The sequence below is a fragment of the Acomys russatus genome, chromosome 18, assembly GCF_903995435.1.
Source record: "Acomys russatus chromosome 18, mAcoRus1.1, whole genome shotgun sequence".
Taxonomy (NCBI): Eukaryota; Metazoa; Chordata; class Mammalia; order Rodentia; family Muridae; genus Acomys; species Acomys russatus.
The window spans coordinates 22927515-22945901 of NC_067154.1; positions in this window are offsets into that span (position 1 = coordinate 22927515).

Consider the following 18387-nt stretch of genomic DNA (forward strand, 5'->3'; position numbering starts at 1 on the left):
TATATATATATATATATATATATACAAGGACTATTTATATTACTTATAATATTTGAAGTTGTCTTTCATAATTATGTCCACTTACTTTCTAGCAGTTTTCTCATATCGACCGTTCTTTGTCTTGGACAAGGAGCAAGGAAAGGACATTTAATGAAAACATAAAATATTTTGGGTTATTCAACAGGGCATTATTATCCTCTCAGTAAAGAAAGTGCTAAGATTTTGAGTAGAAGGGCTTTTTGTTTGGTTTGTTTTTCCAGACAAGGTTTCTCTGTGTAGCCTTAGCTGTCCTCGACTCACTTTGCAGGCAAAGATGGCTTTGAACTCACAGAGATCCTCCTGCCTATGCCTCCCTGAGTGCTGGGATTGCTTGTGCCACTGTGCCTGGCAGTGGGGTGAAGGTTTTGTGGGTGGGTTGGTGTCCTTATTCCTCTACTGGAAGTCCTGCCTGGCTACAGGAGGTGGTCCCTTCAGGCTCCGTATTGCCCACTGCTAGGAGTCTCAGCTAGGGTGACCCCCATAGACTTCCTGGGTCCTCTTCTATGCTAGGTTTCTGACAAATCCCAGAGATGTCCCCCACCTCTGATGGACATTCTCTCACCTAGCCTTCCCCTCACCTCTTCCTACTCCTACTCCCCATTCCTGCTGTCCTCCCCATCCCCTCTTCAACCAAGTTCCTTCCCTCTGTCCACCTCCAATGCCTATTTTATTTTCCTTCTGAGTGAGAATCAAGCATCCTAACTTCTTCCTTCCTTGATACTTAGCTTCTTAGGGTCTGTGCATTGCAGCATAGTTATCCTGTACTATATGACTAACACCCATTTATAAGTGAGTACATACCACACATGTCTTTCTGGGTCTGAGTTACTTCACTCAAGGTTATATTTTCTAGTTCCATCAATTTCCCTCCAAATTTCTTGATGTCCTTGTTTTTAATAGCTGATTAGTATTCCATTGAGTAAATGTACCACAGTTTCTTTATCCATTTTTTAGTTGAAGAACGTCTAAGTTGTTTTCAATTTCTGGATACTATGAATAAAGCTCCTATGAGCAGAGTCAAGCAAGTGCCCTTGGGGTATGGTGCAATAACTTTTGAGTATATGCCCAGGAGTGGTAGAACTGTGTCTTGTAGAATTATTCTTAGTTTTCTGAGAAAGTGCCAGATTGATTTCCAACGTGTTTGTACAAGTTTGCACTCCCACCAGCAATGGAGAAGTGTTCTTTTTTCTCTATAACCTCACCAGCATGTGTTGTCGCTTGTGTATTTTATCGTAGCCAGTCTGATGAGTGTAAGGTGGAATCTCTAAGTTGTTTTGATTTGCATTTCTTTGATGACTAAGGACATTGAACATTTTTTTTAAGTTTTTCCCAGCCATTAGAGATTCCTTTGTTGAGAATTGGAGCCTAGCATAATGCCCTGAGAGACTTCACTCAGCAGCTGATGGAAACAGCCAAACATTAGACAGAGCTTGGGAAGTCCTATGGAAGTGCTGGAGGAAGGATTGAAGAAGCCAGAGGGGTCAAGGATTCTACAGGAATACACATAGAGTCAACTAAGTTAGGCCCATGAAGGCTCACAGAGAATGAACCAACAACCAAAGAAAATGCATGGACTGGTCCTAGGCCCCTGTAGACATGTAGCAGATGTGCAGCTTGGCCTTCATGTGGGTCCCTCAGCAACTGGAATTGGGGAGGCCCCCCGATAGGTATCGAGTTCTGCTACCTAGGCTGCATTGTCAGGCCTCAGTGGGAAAGGATGTGCCTACTCCTGCAGAGACTTAATCTGCCAGTGTGGGTTGGTACCCATGGAGGGGCCTCCCACTTCTCTGAAAAGGAGAGGGGAAAATGGGGAGAGGAGTGTGTGAGGGGGACTGGGTTGATAAAAGGGGAGCTGCAATCAGTATGTAAAGTGAATGAATAATACATTAATGGAGGGGAAAAGCCGCCAAATCTAAAAAGAAAGAAAGAAAGACAGAAAGAAAGAAAGAAAGAAAGAAAGAAAGAAAGAAAGAAAGAAGATGGAGAAAGAAGGCAATCAAGGAATGATACAGGACACTTAAATAAAGAATGACATGAGATTTTAGGCACAAACCATGAAAGGATGAACCAGTGGGAGGACTGCTGTTTGTGCTGAGAGACAACCCTCTCAGACTGACCTTGCTAGGTGCGCCAGCCTCTCTAGGGGGTGATTGTCCCTTTATTCTCCATATCTAGCTAGGTTGAGTCTTGCTGGGTGGTTCAATAGACCAAGCTCCATCCTCTCACCTTCAGTGATGCTTTGCTGTGTTTAGAAAACTCAGACTTCAGATGTTTCTCCTTTGAGGCTTCCTTAACCATAATTCCTCTTAGCATTTTTACATATTCATCCCTACACTTTCTTAGCACAACACACATCACACCTGATCAATATTAGTTGTATAATTGTCTTTCTTCGCTGCTTGATCATGACTCTAGAAGGATGGAGAGGTGAATAGCTACTTTACATCAATCCCTGGTGTATCTCCAGGATGTAGTATACTGTTTTCTGACTGTATAAAATACTCAATAAATGCTGATCGAATAAATTATTTTTGGTGAACCTTAAGATACCCTCAAAACACCAAATAATAATTGAAAATTCTTCTTTTTCAATGAAATCACAACCATTTAATCTATGACTTACTTTCTAACATGCCTTTAAGCTGGGGGAAATCCTAAAGTGTAGTAGAATTTTATTGCATACACATCTGAGCAAGATAAATTAATACAGAATTACTCAAAGATAAACCACATACAGAGTCTTGCTTCGTGAAATAAAAAGAGTAGTAATTTGTTGAAACTAATATTTCTTCTCTAACATTTTTTTCCCTTAAGATGAAAACTACCTCCATGGGTACCAACCCACACTAGCAAATTCAGGAAATTACACAGGCTTTGGCTTCATTTTAGGTGCAGATGTGTTGGTTCTGTTGCTAGGCCTATGCAGACCCGGTGACCTGGAGGTAGCAGCTGCCATATCCCATCACCTATCCTCGATCTGCTGATCTCAGTGCATCTCCTTTCTGTTGTGAAAGATCCTGCATTCATTCTCTTACCTTTGTCGTCTTACTGGAACAAGAGAAATGGGGCAGAAGAGAAAGTGTAGTGAAGGAGCAGAAAGAGAGGGAAGAGAGGCCCTTTACAGGTAAGTGGCATGGCTTAGAACCAGTTTGTGTGTGCAGGCCAACTTTCTCTGTAGTCTCCTTGTGATATGTGGGTGCTTCCTTCATCTCTGTTACCCATCCACAGTAGCCAAAGAGATAGATGAGAGAGAAAATATGAGTGACAGAGTTTCTGAGTTTGACAGGTAGAGGCAGCTAATAGTAACATGTCTGATATTTGCATAACTGTTCTCCCAGATGACATTTAAAGCTTACAGTCTTTTAGTTAATGAGCTATTTGAGTGGAGAAATAATAGTGTTCAAATAAGTTCAACTAAAGCCTCGAAATACCTTTCTAATTTTTATTTTGTTTTTATTTTAACTTTCAGGGACAGCTTAAGAGATGCCTGTTCTTGGAGGCAGTGTCTATGACAGCAGCCTTAGTTCATTTTCTAACATCTATGCACTGACAGACAATACTCAAGAACACTGGATATCTTTGCTCAATATGTAAATAAGCCACTGAGGATTGCCTCCCACTCCTGAAATGATTTGAACCCATAAGTTATCCTTAGACTGAAGGCCAACAGTGTGGGTGGCCATTAGACACATTAATCAACCCAGACATTAAGATTAAACATGTTATCTTAATTGTGGATAACAAATTATATTTTTTCTTGAGAGAAGTTATGATTTGATGAGAATGAATTCAAAAGGAAGTAAATCCACAGATTTTGTGGTACCTAGCACATGATGTGTGATAGAAAACAAAGAATAGAAGGTAATGCCCACTCTCTCTGTAGCCTGTACCTACAACACAAATGCCCTGTGACTCTCAAAACAGCTTTGTGTGTTTATTTATTGTCTCGAGGTTTACTCAGGGTATGGGCCCCAAACTCAGCATAGATATCTCAGGGGAATTCAGTTGAAAATATCCCCTTTTGTGAGCTGATGCCTCTCCCCATCCAAGGGACAAGAGGTGGACTACTTTTATACTACAGGAGCCAGAGGTTCTTTGTGGCAGTCTCACGATCACATTGATCGTTCACATCTAAGACAGTATATAGGACATGTTGAATGTACATGGATGACAAACAAACCAGTGAATGACGTAAGTCATTTTAAAATATTCAGAATTGGGTCAGGGTTCAAGCTTGTAAACTCAGGAGGTTGAAAGCAGAGATCGGGAAGTTTAAGCTCACTTGGTCCACATAGTGAACCCTTCTCTAAGAAAAAAAATTCACCACCTACAGAAACACTTAAGGCTGTACACATTGTGCAGTGATGAAGGTACCCTGGCACTTTGGCTACACCCTTCAGATGTGACATGGGAAGGATGGGAGTGTACGCATCCTGTTTGATTTTACGCAGTAGAGACATTGGCGCCCAGTGATCTCCCGGGAAAGAAGAGAGTCCAATGCTATGGGGTTAGAGAGTCTATAAAGAGACATGCACCTGGGGAACAATGCTTCAGAGCAAGGTCACTGTTCATTAATACTGGTGCAGATAGCTTATTAACCACTCAGAAAATTCACTTCAAGTTTTCAAGCTACATAATGCTCAAAAGCACTACCTGAATATAGATTAGGCGACACAGGCTGGCTGCACATGGAGTTAACGCGCTGTTGTAAACCTCAAGCCTCATTGGATCTGAAAGCAGAGATTATCCCATCTGTGACTGAGCCCTCCCTACTGACTCCCTCAACACCACACGTATTTCTCTTTCTAGTCTATTCTTGAAAGCTTTCTAAGAAGGAGCCAGCACTCTAAAATGCAACACTACACAGCAGAAGGACAGGCTGGATAAAGGAAAAAAAAATGTTGCTTTTTGCAGTGGGATCTTTTGCCTTAGGTGCCCAGCAAACAGGAATTATGGGTAGGCAGCCTTTTGCTTCTTTGTCATCTTTTAATACCCTGGAGGGCCTACTGTAGCAGTCCTCCACACAGCAGAAAACCCCACACTGATGATTATATGGAAAGCCAATTGTTTTAGGGATTCTACTCTATAATTTAAACATACAACATACAAAAGCAACTGCTTTACATCCAAGTTTATTTTACCTGGGAGCCTTCCCATCCAGGGCTGCAAATATTCCCATTTGCCACTCACCCAAAAGCTTCAAACCTTTTGAATCTTATAGTGTAAATGTATTTTACAGTGTGTCAAACAGTTAACGTATCTGCCATTCGAACATCACTTTCTCCTATCACAGAGTGCAGCCTCTCTTGTGTCCCTCAGAAGATGCCACATGAGTACAAGAAGACACTTGGGCATCCACACAGGGTGGGGTGGGGTGCAGTGGGAGTGCGGAGCTGCTGTCTTCTGTGCTGGCTTATTCCTTCTGATCACTGATCAAGCAAGTGGTTGTATACTGGTGGTGGCTCTTCCTGCTTTGTGCTTGCGTGTTCTATGGCAGCCAGTGTTTTAGTTAAGGGCATCGTTACATCTGTTTGATGCTACTCCGTGGATTCTGTCTTCAGCCAGGCCTTGCTTAATCCACAACTTCCCCCGGTGTTCACATATCTTCTACAGAATCACCCAGGCTTCTGTCTTCCTGGGTTACAGAAATGCAGGGATAAGATCACTCTCCATCCACCTAGACAGCCTACTTTGCAAGTACCATGCCTACTGCCCTTCCAGTGAGAAGGTCAAGCTTTGGCTCTTGGCCAACCCCAGGTTTCTGTAAGAAGAGTACAAGCTTCCACAGAAGTGAGGAGAAATAGCAGCAAGAGGTATTTCTAATTTTTTCCTGCTTCTTTCTTTCTTTCTTTTTTTTTTATCATTTGTCTTTTTCTTTCTCTCAATTCTGTTTTGTCCCACGTCTCTTGTGTCCCCTTTCCGCTTGACAAGGCATCTTCCATGTCTCACCTTCTTTCTTCCCTCTGAAGGTCCTTCCTTGGCTGCAGAAATGGTGAAAGGGCTGCAGAGAAGAAATGTGACTGACTGTGCGGTGGATAAGCAGAGGGAATTGTTTAGCAACCTAAGACTTCACCTGGTTTGGCCGATGCATACACCTCTCTTCTAACGACGTACTTGACATCCTAGGATGTTCACGAACTATATGCACAAAGTTTTCTATGAGCAATGTATTTAGCAATTTGTTGGTAATTTGGTAGACATCTGGGGGATACCTGCATTGGACTACAAGCACTCCCCACTCCAAAGAGTGGAATAAGCCTCTCCTTCCCTTAACAACCATCAAATGTAGGTCCTATTCAAACACAATCCAATTATGTCTGACTGCGGGGAACAAGGGGAACAAGGCAGTATTCTCCAAATGAATTCAGGGTGCATGAGGAATTAGACAAAACTGTGTCCCTAAGTAAACTTTTAGGGATAATACTCTATTTATTATCTTATGCATAATTGAGCATGCTTATAATTAAAATCAGATGTGTTGTGCGGAGAGACGTTTGCAATTAGCAAAGGCTTGCATAATCCAAATATATTAATCAAACTAGAGAGCTTCTCATGCTATGTCCCTCAGAGACCAAACTTCTTTTCTTGAACCCTATACAAGAAAGCCCGAAATCATCAGGGCACCTATGAGTCTTCATTCGTGTGACCCAAAACTCTCTTGCAAAGTAGTCTGACTTTTTTTTAATTGATTTGCTCTAAAGTTTTCTTGCTACTTTTTCATCTTTGTGGGCCTTTATTTCATTCTTGAGTAAAAGGTTACAAACCTGAAGTCCTCTGGCCTTGACTCCCTGCCACCTGTAACAACTGTTTTGGTTTCATTATGCTGCTATGACAAAGTGCAATGGTAATCTCTCATCCATATGGTTTGTTCCAGGGCTGCAGATAATACTAAACTCTGCATTCCTCATGTTTTATTTTTATATAATATGTTCTACAGTATTGTTGTAGAGGAACAGAGATACTCTGTCTTTTCATGCTTCATCTCCTGGTTCCTCTTTTGCATCACTACCTTTGTGCTTTGGAAACCATCATTAAGTAAAGCAAGGATTAGCCAAGTGAGCACAGCCATAGTCTACTGAGCAGGCACTGTCCACAGCATGAGCACACTGGGTAAAGGGATAAGCCAGGTTCTTGGTGGGATGTGCAAAGTTGTATCACACTGCTCAGAATGTCCTATAATATAGAACTCATAAATTGTTTTTGCTCAAATTCCCCATTTAATATTTTGCATTTATGGTTGGTGCTAATGTTTTAGATCACAGAAAGATAAACTGCAAGTAAAAATAATTATTATACCAAAGACCAAGTGGCTTAAGTAACAGAAACATGTCTCAACGGTCCTAGCTTTTGAATATTTGAGGTCCAGGTGTTGGTAGGAATGATTTCTTCTGAGGACAGTGGGGGAGACTTGTTCTGAGTCCTTGGTAAGGTCTTGTACATGACTTCTTCATACTGTTTTCTCTCTCTGTGTGAGTATGATCAGACGTCTTTTGATTGTAAGGATATACATCAAAGTGAGTTAGTTCCCACTTTAATGACCCAATTTTTAACATGATTTCCTTTAAGAAATGGTGTCATTCTGAGGAATTATGAGCTTTACATTAACATACAGTTTTTTTTTAGTGGAGATACACAAGTCAATCAATCCAACAATATCACCAAAGTGAAAAATTACTGTCAAGCATGTGAAAATATTCACTTTATCTTACCCACGATGCTACATGTATAGTCAGATAGAGTGGGAAGGCTGTCATCAATATGCTACCGAGGATTGTCTTGGGTGGTTTTAAACGAAATAGGAAGTCTTCATCATTTTCTTATGCTGTCACAAAGGCAACAGCTAAGGCAATAGATTCACTGGCAAAGTTTTACAAGAGGGTGTGATTAGAAGTGGCAGATCTTAGGCTACACGAGGGTCCCGATCCACTAAATGGTGAGAAAGGGAACAAGAGATGAAGCTGATGTAATGCTTTTCCAGGGGGTGCGTATGAGGGAGGGTGTTGTCTTTAGGCATCATGAAATCCTGCTGCATTGTGCTATGAGAATTGAAGAGAGGCTGTCTAAGCCAAAGAGTAGGTGGGAGTGAGTAGGGCTCATTGCAGAGATTTAGGCAAGTAATTTGGTTTGTGGGAGTCTGACGGTGATGATAATGAGAATGGTTGCTCCATTTACTGAGCAATCATGTGCCAGACAATTCAAGTCTTCATTCATTTGCAGTTCTTTATATGGGCTAAGGACATGCACTGAAGGCTCTGCTACAGGCCCTGCCCAGCTTTGATTCCTAGTTCTGACACTCATTGGCTGAATTATTTGGGCCCATTTATATGATCTCTATTACAGTTTCATATGCAAAATGGAGTGGATAATAGCAGTATCTATCTTCTGCGGCTACTGCAGTTATTAGGACTACGAGGAATGGCACAAAATAAACACCCTGCACAGACTGTCTACTAGAATTGACACTGTGGGAGGGACTCAAAGGCAAGCCAAGAGATAACCTCTGCTCCGCAGGAATAAACAATTCCTGAGATGAAGTAACTGATCACAAAATTGCCATTGGCATGCAGAGCATGGTGCATAGGATCCTATGGGATTTCCTGAAAGTATTTGGCTCACCCAGTGCTGTGAACCTCAGTGCTGTGGTAGGAAACAGTGCTAAATTTTGATTCCAAATAATCAGTAAGAATCATCTACGTAGATGGTTCCCAAACTATAGCATGCATTAGGATTAGTTAGCAACATATTAAAATACATGCTTCTGAAATTCTGACTTGTCTGTGTGGAAATGGTGTGTGAAATTACAACTTTAAGAAGCTTTTGTAGTAGACTACTTTAAAGCTACACAAAGTAACATTGACTTAGTTTTAAAAAAACAAGATAGGGACATTCTCAATAGGGAATATTGCTAATATGTATGTTAAGTATGAAGTAAAAAATTTTAGGAACAAAAAGCAGAAACACAGTAAGTAGGTTGGAGGACCATTTTGTGCTTATAGAGGTTAGGACTGATGCTAGGGTCAGGAGAAGGCCATTAGTGAAAGCTGGAGAATGAGAGCTTGCCTTTGCTCTTATTATCAAGTTGACAGACCTTTGAATCACCTGGGAAGAATATCAATCAAAGAAATTACCTCAGTCAGATTGGCCTGGGACCATATCTGTGAAAGACTGCCTTCATTTGTTATTGATGTAGGAGAGCATAGCCCACTATGGGAGTCACCATCCCTCAGTGGGTAGGCCTACATTATCTGAGAAAGCTAGATGAAGACAAGCAATGGACCAGAGGATGACCCACCCATAGAGAAGCCATAGACAGTATTTCTCATTGATCTCTGCTTTGGTTCATGCCTCTAGGTTGCTGCCTTGAATTCCTGTCCTGACTTTCTTCAGCGATAGACTATAAAGCAGAGGTAAACCCTTACCTCTCTAAGTTGCGTTTGTTCAGAGTATTTTATCACTGCAATGGAAAAAAAAATAGTACAAATACCCTACCAATGATGGAGAGAGTGGGTTTGAAGGGGAAAAGTCAAGAACTAGGAAGAGTAGTCATTCTTACTTATTCTCATTTAGGAAATGATGACTACCTGTAATAGCTCAACAGTGGGTATTTATAAGACATCTGTTTGGCTCACAGTTTCACTCATGGAGAATCTAATGTTCTGTGGCTCTGTTTGTTCATACTTTGGTGAAGGCCTCCTTCACTATGCAGAACATAGTGAATAAGAAGAAAGTGACACAGCTGCCTACATAATGGGATAAGCATGTGGTTTCATAACAGTTTCTTTCTTGAGTACTGACTGTCTGGATGACCAATGCAAATGGCTTCCTAAGGCTAGGCCGCCATGACCCTCTATTAGTTTCTACTTTTAACAATAGTATCACCATCCTGGCATCACTACAACCACAACAAATTCCAGAAATGTAAGAATCAGAAGCAGGAGAAAATTGAGGAGAGCCTTTTGATGACATTTATAATTCTAATAAAATATATGAATTCAAAGGAGAAGGGAATTTAGCCTTGTTTTCTACCATTTTGACTTGAGTAACAGGAATGAAGTCTGGACCCACGTTTTGGATGTGATAGATTTGAAGTGTATAGGTTATTCTAAAAGAGCTATCTTATAGGGTTATTCGTTATTCTTTATAAACATTTTTAGTTTTCAAGCTGATAATATAAACAGGAGTTATACCTCTCATTTGACAAACAATATTTGGTATTTACTGAGGCTAGATGTCTTATCTTTTATCTCAGTCCCAGAGGTTAAATTGTTCAGGGTCAATATTTGTTGTTATTGGACTCCGAAACTTAAGGATCCCAAATTGTTGTTACTGTCTTACAAATGGAAAGGTAAAGTGGTTTATACAATATTTTCCTTTCAGGCCACATTCTCTGTTTTAATCCATGATCTGGACTATATATAAATCATACTTTTAATTAGCAGCAGCCACACTGTTAATGTCTGAAATAACACTAATGCTTCTTGTTAATCCTATGTTAAGACTCATTATTTAGTATAGTCATACATATTCATAAGAATCTCAGAGAACTGTTTGCTTCAATGATTTACAAATGGCTGGACTTAGGCAGAGACAAGAGAATTGCCACACGTTTGAGGCCACGTTGGCCAATATAGTGAGTTACTGGTATATACAGTAAGACCTCAAGAAAACAACAACAACAAAAATGTCTATGCTTTCCTAATTTCTGTTTCACTTGTAAGTTACTACTGTTCTTTGCATATGGATATAGTAATCTCTATGCTATGTGTTAAAAATATAAAAGCAATTTGGGTATTTTTAGTTATGAACATATAAAGAGAACTCTAGTGGCCTCTGGTTTCAATAGATAATTGACATGTTGGGTGGTAAAAACAGCATGATTTCAACTTTTGATATTTTAAGTTATAGGAAAGTTGGGGAGAAATCTATAGGCTTCTAAATAAAACACACAGGCTTAAGATAAGACAAAAAATTTCAAGAGCCATTAGTTCCCAATAAAAATTAGTGGTGTCGCCATTTTTAAAAAGCGTGTAAGTGCACTAAACTGGCAAGATACTGAGATTGAAATAGTAGCACAGCTATCTTCAGACAGCAAGAATTGTTTACAAGGAAAGGCTTGATACAGGTTCTAAGAGAACTCTGAAAGTCATCAGGTGCTCATTGATGAAAAGCATGTTCATCACTCTCTGAGGTGGGATAGGAAACACGGACAACAACTGTCTATGTCGATGTTGCTGGAACACTAAGATGTATGTATAAAGATTTGAATGTTTCTCTTTGACAAGAAACATAAAGGAAACAGGATTCAAAATAAACCGTTGCAGCATTTTCTGCTTGCAGAAGTGAGACAGTAAAATGCCTTCTCTATAGACACAGATGTACCTGGGTGAATGTAAAAGGCAGAAGCATGAAGAGTCAGAATGCCATCTTTTTGATGGCGCTTTAAGTGAGGAAAACTACAAGGAGCGGTTATTTGCTTCCATCCTAATTAGAAATCAGTGTGTATATGTGTATGTTTTGGAGTGTAGGGGACTGAAGGCGGATACTTGTACATGCAAGGCCAGTGCTCTATTACTGAGAACCATCCACAGCTCCATGATATAGGGTTTAAACTTTAAGTTTTACATTGCTTTAATTGTACATATTTATGGGGTATGCTATCATAATCTTATATTTTGATGTTGCCTAAAGAACTTCAACTTTATTTTGAATAATTACTTTAAATTTCACCAATTACTGTTCCAGTGACCTTGAGCACATTTTTTTTTTAATTTGTTTGAAATTAAACTCAACCTGAGGACCTTGTGTGTGCTTGGCAAGTGCTGTAGCTTTGAGCTACATACCCTCTTAAGCACATGTAAAAGTTTTTTCCTAGGCTTGACTCCATTCAATTTATAAAACTGAAATAATACTTATATCTATTTCTGAGGGTTGCTATGCATATTGCATATGAATAACGTACTTATCGTAATATTTGGCGTGACATACACTCAACACAAGTGTTTAATGCTATTTTTATATCTTGGTGAGAATAATGGAGTTAAATGAAGCTGACACGTCCTTCTAAAGAATCTTTGTTCCTTCCACTATGGCTTCTATTAGAATAATCAGTAGCCTGCAAGTGCTTATGTTGCCAGGAATCCTGCCTCATGGATACCGTAAAAGCAAAACTAGAGTATTGTGTGTTGAAAGAATCAGAAAATAACAAGTGGTGGAGCTCGAAGAATTTCTGTCTGTATGTGGGTGCTTCTCCCTGGTGTACAGTGGAGCTCAGGCTCTTCTGCATGACCAGTGTTTCCACCATTTCCTCATATTTAGTTAATTTTATTTCGCATATCTTTTTAGCTCTATCTTCAACCAGCCAATGTGGACAGCAAGATCAGCCCAGCTGTGCCCTTGACCCCTTGATACTACTTTCTTTGAATTGGTTTTACAAACCTCTGAAAAAGAGGAGGAGTTCAGACAGAAGCACTGTGTTGTTGATCTGTGCTGCACCGGGTGCATACAAAATTCCTTCTGTGCATTTCCCAAGCAGTCCTTGCTCATCCTATTCTTGTAATTTGTCTCTTGTGCGCCTGGTATTTACAGGTCGTTCTACTTTAGGAAAGAAGCACCTAGCAACTTTGTTTTGCTGGATCCTTTTCTATCAGTCCTATCAGCTCCCCAGCATCAATTTTGATGCTTATTTTGTATTTTCCCTTTAGCAGTAGGTCTGCTGAACTCTGCACTAAACGTGGCAGACAAGTACCTAATATCTTCAAGAATCATTCTACTAAATACTCTGATACCATCCACCTCCACTTTGAAGGTCCTGGATACCAGTGAGTTATGCCAGTGAGTTCTTCCCTCCTGTAGGACAGAGCCTTTCTACGAAGAATTCTAGAGCATAAGTGATAGTTGGGGTTCCCTTAAGGGCTTTAAGATAAACAATATAAAATTATAAAAGTGAAAGTAAGTCACAATTCACAATTTTTAAAAGCTGACAAAGTCACAGTCAGACTATTTAGAGAAATGACACCATAGCTTTCTGTTGATTCTTTAATTATATTTAAATTCACATTGCTAGTTATGTGACCCTTCTCTGCCTCCTGGCAGCAAATTTACTTTGTAATTCTCTGCATACACCGAGAAAGAAAAATACAGTTTACCTTTTCCATCTGCACAATTGATGGAAATTCGTATCTTCCCATAGTTTAGAAATTTTTCTTTCTGTTACAGTTTTTATTGACAGTGCCATAGAAAAGTACATTAGAATGCATAAAACATGTGGATCCACTCAAAGACACCCTTATTGTTTATAGCACTATTATAGGATTGTTCTTTACAAATACACACTTGCTGATAAATTCTATTTTGCACAATTCCCATCTAAAGGAAAACAAATAAATACAAGGTGCCTTATAGTGCCATTGCCTGCATAAGATATAATATTGCTTCAAAGAAAGAAGTTGTATTCTGACTAGGAATGAATGAAGCACATTCCTTCAACATAATTTCATGTATTTGATGCATGGAAGAATTTTCCTGAAACTAGCCAGGCCCCATATATTTAAATTTCTTATCTACTACCAAAGTTCTTTTCATACTGGGCACTATAGACCACATTTGTAAGGATATGTTACCTGTAACAATGGGTATGGAACATTCTACTGAGAGTTTTTCTAGAAGCTACTCCTATGTCAGAAGACTAAAAATGACAACCATACATGTAAATCATTGTTCATTACATAAATAAACTCTGTTATCTCTATATCAATGCATTTGAAACTTTATTTAACCTAGGGTTGTTCCAAAATTACTCATGGTCCTTTTACCTGTGGAACATCATGTCAATGGGAGAGGCAGACAGAAAATATATAGACAGTCATCTTTAGAAAAATTATTCAGTTTACATGCCAATTGTAGCCCTCTCACTAGTCTACTGGTTGTATTCTCCCTCCCTCATTCCCTCTTCCCCTTTCCCTAGTCCTCTGAAAGGGAGAACCCTCCTTCCTACCATCTGACCTTAGCCTATCAAGAATCATGTGTGCTGCCTGCATCCCCTCTTCTGTGGCCTGACAAGGTCACTTCACCAGGGGGAAGTGATCAATGAATGGGAACCCTTGTCCATGTCAGAGGTAGCCTCTACTCCCCATATTATGGGACCCACAAGGAGTCTGTGCTGCCTATCAAGTACATCTAAGCAGGGGGTCTAGGTCCTCACCATGCATGGTGGTCTTCATTTGGTGCATCACTCTTTAGAGCACCCTCTGCCCCTGGCCCTGACCCAAATTTGTTTCCTCTATTGATCTCCTTGTGGAGAGTCTGTCCCCTCCAGGTCCTTCTATCCCCCAACTCTCCATAGAAGTCCTCTGAAAGACTCCATCTGGTCGGGGACTGAAGCAGATGCTGAGACTCACAGCCAAAGTTTGGGGTGGAGCACAGGGAGTCTTATGGAAGAGTTGGGGGACAGATAGACATCTTAAGTAACTAGAGCTAAAATAGCCTTTACTAGGGGACCCACATGAAGCTTGTATAGGGCCTAGGTCCAGTTTATGCAAGGTCTTTGTTTGGTGCTTCAGTCTCAGCAGACCTCTCTGTGCACTGGATAGTAGGCTCTGTTGGTTTTCTTGTGAAGCTCCTGTCACTTTCAGGTCCTTTTCTCCTTCCCCCCACTTTCCCACAAGGCTCCCTATGCATCACCCAACGTTTGGCTGTGAGTCTCAGTATATTTTTTCAAGGCCCTGTTGGGTAGAGCTTCTCAGGGAACAACTCTGCTTGATACCTGTCATATGTGTCTTTCTGGGTCTGGGTTACCTCATTCAGGATGATTTCTTTTTCTAGTTCCACCCATTTGCCTGCAGATTTCATGATTTATTTGTTTTTAATAGCTGAGTAGTATTCCATTGTGTAAATGTATCATAGTTTACCCATTCTTCCATTGAGAGACATCTAGGTCATTTGAAGTTTCTGGGTATTATGAATAAGGCTGATATGAACATAGTTGAGCAAATGTCCTTTTTGTATGGTGGAACACCTTTCAGGTATATACCCAGGAGTGGTATAGCTGTGTCTTGAGGTACAACTATTCTCAATTTTCTGAGAAAGCACCAGATTGATTTCTAAAGTGGTTGTAAAAGTTTGCACTTTCAAGAGCAATGGAGGAGTGTTTCCTTCTCCATACCCTTGCCAGCATGTGCTGTCACTTGTGTTTTTTATCTTAGCCATTCTGAGAAGTGTAAGAGGGAATCTCAGAGAAGTTTTTTCAATTTTTAAAATTTTTATACCTTTATTTTATTACACATGTATAAAACAAACTACAGCAGGGAGAACCATGTGACAATCATGAGAATAATGAGTTCTATACATGTTACATTCATAGTGACTTGGCCATCTGCATTTGTCTCGTTTGGAGTAAGTGTCTTTCCTGTCTTGTTGGGTCTAAATTTCTGAATGAGATTCAATATCTATCCTATCTCTAATAGCTTAACTTCTTTATCTTGATCTAAAACAATCTTGTCCCCTAACCACATAAACTTGATTGTAAAACTATACTATCTTGTCTTCAATGCCCCTCAGAGACTTGAGAAGGAATAAAACTTAAATTCCTGGGTGAACCAGCAGTGTGGGTTAGCAGCTTCAAGTCAGGGTAAGCAAGTCCTCAATAGTTCCTGCCCTGCAAACAAGTCTGGCAGAGATATTAGACCAGAAAGCTGAAGATGAAGCTCCAACATTATGAAGTGTATTGGGTGACTGGTCAGACAGTAAACTGTCTTAAGCCAATTTGTACAATTTGGAAGTTGCTAGCTCAGAGCAGTTTTGACTTACATTCCCCTGTTGAGCATTTCTTTAAGTGCTTCCTTGCCATTTGAGATTCCTCTGTTGAGAATTCCATGTTTAGCTCCATGTCCTGTTTTTTAATTGAACTTTTAATTGAATTATTTTGTTTGTTGGTGTTTAATGTTTTGAGTTCTTTATATATTTTGGATATTAGGCCTTTGTCAGATGGAGGATTGGTGAAGATCTTTTCCCAATATGTAGACTGCCATTTCATTCTATTGACAGTGTCCGTGGCCTTACAGAAGCTTTTCAGTTTCATGAGGTCCCATTTATTAATTCTTGATCTTAGAGCCTGAGCTGTTGGTGTTCTGCTCAGGAAGTTGTCTCTTGTCCCAATGAGTTCAAGGTTTTCCTCACTTTTTCTTCTAATAGATTTTGTGTATCTGGTTTTATGTTGAGGTCTCTGATCCACTAGGACTTGAGTTTTGTGCAGGGTGATAAATATGGATCTATTTGCATTTTCTACATGTAGAAATCCAGTTAGACCAGCACTATTTGTTGAAGATGGTCTTTTTTCCCCTGTATGGTTTTGGCTCTTTTGTCAAAAATCAAGTGTCCATAAGAGTGTGGGTTTATTTTTGGGTCTTAGATTCAATTCCATTGATCAACTAGTCTACTTCTATGCCAGTAACATGCCATTTTAAAATTACTATTGCTCTGTAGTATAGCTCGAAGTCAAGGATGGAGATACCTCCAGAAGTTCTTTTATTGTATAGGATAATTTTTAGCTATTCTCGGTTTTTGTTTTTGTTTTTTGTTTTTGCTTTTCCATATGAAGCTTAGAATTGTTCTTTCAAGGTCTGTAAAGAATTGTGTTGGTATTTTGAGGGGGATCGCATTGAATCTGTAGAATACTTTTGGTAAGGTGGCCATTTTTACTATGATAGGACTGCCTTGCCAGGCCACAGAGGAAGAGGGCATGCTCAGTTCTGATACAACTTGATGAGCTGGGGTGGATGGGAAGGGAGGCTATCCTTTTCTGAGGAATATGAGAAGGGGATGGGAGAGAGAGAGGGAGGTGGGACTGGGAGGTTAGGAGGGGTGGGGCTACAAACAGAATGTAATGTGAATAAATAAATAAAATAAGATAGCCTTTAATTTTAATTGAAAAATTCTGAATACCCATTTATATATCTTTATGGTGTATGCTTTGGTATATACATGCCTATCTAGCCCTGTGGATCATCAGAGGGGAAGTGGGATGCAAGGTGAAAAAGACCCTGGGTGGCAGAGAGCACAGTGAGAAAAGAGTCTAAGGAAACAGGATTCAGTGAGACAGCTTGTTTAATGGGGGAACAAAGGCTACTTAAACTTTTGGTGGGTGGGTAGGAGCTTTTAGGGTAAATGTACATTATTGGCCAGGGCCAGGGTGTTGAGGATGCCTTATTTGCATGAGGAGGAATTCCCAGTTGCTGGTGGACATTACCTTATAAGGGGAGAAGTTTGACCTGGCTACCCAACTACACGATCTCCTGGGAGTGGGGGTGGGTAGTGTCAATGGTGGGAGTACAGGACAACGAACATGTGCAGTGATATGCAGGCCCTGGGTTGGGGGTGGGGGTGGTGCTACTCCTGTCAATCTCAGAATGAGATTTACAGTGTTTAGACACACCTCAACCCCACTCTTTTTTTTTTTTAATTTTTAAAATTCACTCTACATTCTGATCATAGTCCCTTACCTCTTCTCCACCTGGTCACAGCCTCCCTCTCTCTTCTTCTTATCTCCCCTCCCCATTCATCAGAAGGAAAAGCCCCCTCACTAAGCCACCCTAGTATATCAAGTCATATCAGGGCTGAACATATTCTCTTTCACTTATGCCAAGCAAGGCAGCCCTGGCAGAGGATGGTGATTGAAAAGCAGGCAACAGAGTCCATGTCAGAGACAGCTCCTGCTCCCCTTACTTGGGAACCCATGTGAGGACTATTCTGCCCATCAGGTATCTATGTGTCCAGGGCCTAGGTGCACTCCATGCATGGCCCTTGATTGATGCTCCATATATACCCCTGGGCCATGGTTAGTTGACTCTGCTGGTTTTCTTTTGGAGTCTGGCCCCTCCGTCTCCTGTGTCCTTCTATCCTTCCCCTCCCTTTTTCAAGGCTCTTCCTCACTCTGCCTAATGTTTGGCTGTGAGTCTTAGTATCTGCTTATATCTGCTGCTAGGTAGAGCCTCTTAGAGGAAAACTATTCTTGGTTATCTTCTGCAAGTATAGCAGAGTATCATTAATAGTATCAGGGGTTAGCTCCACAGAGCAGGTCTTAGGTGGAGCCAGGCATTGGCTGGACATTCTTTCAATCTCTGCTCTAATGCTATTTCTGCACTCTTACTTTGGGCCAGCTCCTACTGGTTTCATGACTCCCAGGCCATATATATATATGTGTGTGTGTGTGTGTGTGTGTGTGTGTGTGTGTGTGTGTGTGTGTGTGTGTATGTATGTATATATATATATATGTATGTATACGTATACATATATATGTATATATGTGTGTGTTAAAATTTTCATTTCCTTGAAGTGTAATCATTCTTACTTTCT